Source organism: Cryptomeria japonica, chromosome 3 (genome assembly GCF_030272615.1).
Source record: "Cryptomeria japonica chromosome 3, Sugi_1.0, whole genome shotgun sequence".
In the NCBI taxonomy this organism is placed as follows: domain Eukaryota; kingdom Viridiplantae; phylum Streptophyta; class Pinopsida; order Cupressales; family Cupressaceae; genus Cryptomeria; species Cryptomeria japonica.
The window spans coordinates 180,252,018-180,258,185 of NC_081407.1; positions in this window are offsets into that span (position 1 = coordinate 180,252,018).

Here is a 6,168-nt window from a genome sequence, read left to right on the forward strand (position 1 = left end):
GACAAGTGATTGCGTATCAACTTGCAGAAGTGCCTCCACATGATGATAGTCCATTGCATATTGAGTTTCTTGATGCAGATGTTCTCACAGTCATGAAGAAAAATTGAGAACTATATTTGGATGGCTCCTACACACAGCATAGATTAGGCCCAGGGATACTATTTATAATGCCTCAAGGTCATACCATCCTAAAATCATACATATTAAGCTTTCCATGCACCAATGATATGACAAAGTATGAAGCATTATTCATTGGAATCAAGATGGCTATAGAATGGTACATCACAAAGTTGCATGTCAATGGAGATTCTCAGTTAGTGATCAATCAGATAAACGATGAATATCAAACAAAGGATGATAAGCTCATGCCTTATAAGAAGCTGGTTGATGACTTCAAAAAGTAATTTGTTGAGATCACCTTTACACAAGTTCCAAGTAATGAGAATAAAGCAGCAAATGCCATGGCTACAATCACTTCTCTCTTACAAACACAAGAAAATCAAGATCGTTACGAATTCCTACTAGAAGAATTGTTCTACCTAGCCCATGACTCTCTCGATACCCAAATCATCTGTCATATAGTTGGACCCGATTCCTCCCTTAATGGAAAGACTTACACCTACTTACAAGATAATATCCTTCCTCTTGAACTTTCAAGGAATCAAAAATGAAATTACATCCATCAATCTGCCCACTACACTATCATCGTTGACACTCTTTATAGATGAGGTCTGGATAACACTCTCCTTAGATGCCTTGAACGTGAAGAATCTGAGAAGTCCTTACACAAAGTACATGAAGGTATTTGTAGCACTCATTCAAGTGGTCTCACGCTAGCTAAGAAACTCTTACAATTAGGTTACTATTGGCCCACTATGGAGAAAGATTCATTTCAGTATGCAAAGAAATGCAAACAATGCCAGATTCGTAGATACATGCACCAACACTAGAGCTCCATCCTCTGGTGAGCTCGTGGCCTTTTTCTCAATGGGGTCTTGACCTGGTAGGAAAAAATCATCCTTCTTCTAATGAACATAGGTTCATCTTGATAGCAATAGAATATTTTACCAAGTGGATTGAAGCAGTGCCTCTCACAACGGTCAGTAGGAAACAAATCTCTTCTTTTATCCTAAACTACATTATCGGTCACTACGACATTCCCATCTCCATCATCACTGATAATGGAAGACCATTCAAGAATCAAGATGTCCAAGAACTTTGTGAGAATTTTTAGATCTATCATATATTCTCCACGCCTTATTATCCTCAGGGGAATGGTCAAGCTAAAGCATCCAAAAAACTATCTTGAAAATCCTGAAGAAGACAGTTAATGAGGCTGGTAGGGACTGGCACGTTCAGCTAAATCCTACTTTATAGGCTTATTGCACTAGTATCCGTACACCCATTGGGAAAACACCATATTGTCTTGTGTATGGGTTTGAAGCAATCCTACCAATTGGAGTAGAAATACCTTCTTTAAGGGTGTCACTCAAAGGGCTCATTCCGAATGAGGAACAACGAGTATCCAGGTTGCAAGAACTAGAATTGCTACAAGAGCGTCGACAGAATGCTTCTGATCACTTGAAGGCATACCAGCAAAGGATGGTGAGGAGTTACAATCACAAAGTCAAACCTAGACTTTTCCAACTAGGGGAGCTAGTACTAAGGGAAAGTCCACACAACCAACAGGATCATGAGAAAAAGGGAAATTTGAACCAAACTGGTTAGGTCCTTTTGTTGTGGTTGTTGCATATGGGTCCGATGCATATAAATTATCAACGCCAGAAGGTTACTAGTTTGATGAACCCATCAATACTATGAATCTGAAAAAGTTCTACATGTTTGAAAAAGCAAAAAATCCAAAAACAATGAAAAAACAAAAAATTTAAAAACAGTGAAAAAGCAAAAAATAAAAAAACAACGAAAATAGTGAAAAAAAAAAGTCAAATATAAGAAAAGTGCAATAAAAACATATGGTTAAAACTTGGCAACATTTGTTATCTATCAATTGGCTCTTCCTTCCATGAGTTCATGCTTTCTTTCCACATCCATCCATAAAATTTGTACATATCCATAATAAAGCCTTTTGTACTTAATCAGGCATCAATGTCTTACCATGGCTTGGATCAGCGTGTATATCCATAATAAATTTGTTTCTATACTGCGGGCAAAATCTTGAATCTAGCTAGGGGAAAAATTTGCATTGAACTAAAACAAACTAGACAAAACACCAGTGAGACAACACTTGTACAATGAAAACTGTAACATCCAACGTTGAACATAAGATTGAAACCTTGACACGTCAACTGTAAAACGCAACATTGCAAAATAAATATCAATGGATGATATCTTCTGAATAATGGTTTTAATACTTTAGCATGATTGTTCAACTAAAATATTCTTGATTTTCGTTATCATATTTCTTGAGTGACTCAAGGTTGTCTCGGACTAGAGGAATGAGGAAGGAACATGATATTTTATTTGTCTGTAAATTAATCATTAATAATGTGTAAATTTATCGCAGGACATGATCAACAAGCAACATTGAGGACATTTCCGTTTTGCACATAGAAATGGTTAATTCTTGTCTGTTTTATGCAAGCAACACTCAAGTCATCTTGGTTTAATTATACCTCAATGCTTATGCTAACTTGCAACATCAAAACCCAGGGAAGTTGTGCTCAAGTCATCATGGTTCAATTATATAGAGTAGATTGCATTTCATTTTTGCATAAGCATGCTAGGTGCTCGCTTTTCCAAGGTCAAACACTTCGAATAGGTGTTATCTCTCTTATTAAGTGATTGAGTACAATGGACAACAACAAAAATAAACAATTCATCCATCCTGCATTTAAGGTCAATTCATGGCATTTCATTGTATCACATGTTTCATCAGTATACAATAAATCATTCATTCATTTAGTTAGTCCATACATTTCATATTGTATTTCATTGTCATAGTATCATTTTCATTGCATTCATTTCATTTCATGTCATGATCCATTACATGGAGAAAATTATAAAAATGATAAAAATAAGTCATATCAATAGGCATCTCATATCATCGCATTGCATCATGTATAAAGCATATTATATAGATAACATCTCATTTTATCGCATATGCATCATAGAGTATATAAAATCATTAACCATAAGCATACATACATCATCACATATAAAATCACTATATATTCATCCATTAGGAACCATTGCATCAATCATAAGCATAAGAAGATCTCAAGTAGATCCATCATGCATCACACATCATCATCAATAAAACTCATGAACTACATAATCATATATAAATGCATACATCCCATCATATAGAGCAAATGCATCACCATATAGAAAATAAATGCATAACCATGTAAATAAATGCATCCATCATAAAGCATATAGATGTCAAATCTTTGTCACATCTCATATAATCAAAATAATCAGTGTCAAATATACAATGATATCATAGAGTATGAGAGATAAATCAAAAGTAAATGGCTTGAATCATCAATGACTCATAAAAGTGTATACAATAAAATCAAATAAGGTGACATCGATATCAAGTAGGGAAATGTGCCAAGCTCTCCCCAAAATCAATGGGTCTGGTTGCACCTGTACCTGCTGCAACACCACTCAAGGGACCCGCTCCTCCATCTCCATCTGGATCTCTCCTAGGGCCTGTAACATCTCGAGTCTCAGTACCCCGCTGAGATTCCCCAGGCTTGGTGCTCTGTGCATATGACTGTACCTGTCTCTCTAGGGGTGCAACCTGGAAATAAAGAGCCCTATAGTAATCCACCCGTCCAGAATGATAGGAGAGGTCCCTCAAAGTATCCTGGGTCAATCCCTGCGTAGCTATCTATTGCATGGTTTGTATCATCTCCTGAGCACGCCCATGTCTCTCTATAGCAGTGTCCCTCTTAGTTGTCAGTGTGGTAATCTATCCCTGCATTTGTGCCACCTGGGATTGTGCTTGTGCCAATAGGGCCTGTAGATGACTAACTTGCCCCTATAACCCCTATATTGACCTCTCCAAGCCTTTGAGTTGTGTCTCCTGCTAGTTGGACGACACTCTAATCTGGATATGTTGAAGCTTTTAGGATGCCTCCTATACCTGTTGTGGTGGTGCCTATTGCTACTGCACCTACCCACCTTGTCCCCTATACCTCCTCCTATGGACCACCCGTGCCTCCCAATCACCAAGTAGCTCTTTGTGAAGCCTTGAGTTATTGAGCCCTCTTGTACTTGTTGATGTCGCGCCACCACCTCCCTTTCCCCCATCACCACCATCTCGTCCACCGACATCTCCACCTCCTTGTCCTCCATCTCCACCTCCCTATCCTCCCTCATTTTCTCCCCTCCATTTGAACAATAGTCGAGGTGGCCTATCCTCGTCATCATCAAATGCTAGCACAAGCTCATCTGGACATGACAATTGAGGGAAAGGGTGAGTGGAAAAGTATTGTGCATACTCGGTGGTCACCCTTGCATCAATAGTACCTTGCAAATAATCCCAATCTTGCATCCCAAGTAACAGGTACTCTGTATATGCTACCTCAACTGAAATGGTAGGTCCCCAATCGGCCACATCCTGCCGTCTCTGTGCATAAAGAGTTGTACCCTATGGAGGTTCTTGTACTCTGGCATATTGTCTCAGCACTCAGGTAATAATACAATGCTCAATAACATATGGACTAGATCCAATAAGATATCTATATGTAAATGCATATGGAATCCTGAGCCCATCCTCTGGCCATGTCTGGCAATCTCGATGCAACCTCTAGATAACTACATCTAGGTCATCCAATGCTTGCCGCCAGTACTCAAGTTTTCCCAGCTTTCGCTGGACAACCACACATGTATAACCATAGATGTAAGATTTCCCATCTCTAGACGATCCCTGTCTGCCAAAGGGTGTGTAATGGCCAAGTTCTCCCAGGCCCACATCTGTAACAATGTAACTCTTGCCGACAAACTGGTGGCTCCAAGATACACAACCCTATGGAGATCATGATATAGGTGTGCTAGCATACAGGAACCCTAGGTGAATCGTGTGTCCTTTGTGATCATCTGCTCTAATAGCTGACCCCAACCAACTGATAATCCCTTTGACTAGTGGTCAAGACAAAGGAATCCTCCAACGAATCCAGTAAGAACAGAAGGTAGTGGCGCGTATGATAAATCAAGCATCTACTGCCAAGGGATGTTGTATCCGTAAATATGGTCATCATGGAATATCCTCCTGAGTGCATCTGTTCCACCTTGCTCATCCAAATCATAATAAACAAGGTCTCCAACGACAAGAATTTGCAGAATCCTGTAGACGTGTAACATACTAGAAATTTAAAAGAGATATCAATTGAAATAATCTAACCGTTGCAAACATAGATGTTAACATAAACATAACAAGTAGGATTTATTTATTTATTTTTATTTAAAATAGGAACAAGAATAATGATAACTGAAAGATTAATTGCATTGAGCTAAAATTAAGCATACATGTAAGATTAATAAATAAATAACTTTGCATGAAATTAAAGAGAGATAGGGTTTAGAGAGTACTTTTCAACTGATGCTAAATTCTGAACTTCAAACTCTATCATGATACTAGTGAGGAGGGAAAGTATCATTAGGGCACTTTTTCGCCCAACCACGGACTATCTAGTCCCTCGTGCCATATCCATCTGGATTGGCCCGACCCTTTGTAGGGAGGTAAAGGAAAAAGGACAACTCAATGTCATCTGAGACTTGGTGTTAAGACCTACACTCTTAGTTAGTCTTACACTAAGGGTAACTCCCTACTAGTATGACGCTCTGACTAGAGGTGTATCTGGTGCTAAAGATCAGACGAGTGCATGCATTACACAGCTCCACCTTGGCCAAGGTTTTACATTGTAAGCACGAATTAACGTGTTGTCAATTATCTCACCCTTCTCGGCAATAAGTCTAGGTTCTAGGAGTTCAACTAAACTCAAAAGGGGAACTAAGGCCCAAATTTTTGTGTTAGTGTTCAATGGATACAATTTTAGTATTCTAAGTGTTATAATAATTTCTTTCTCATTCAAACTGCAATGTTTTAAAATGTATCAACTGAATCCCTGCCTTGGCAAGTTAGGAGGTATAAGAGCCGCCAATTGTACATACAATTCCTAAGCATGGAATATAACTTGT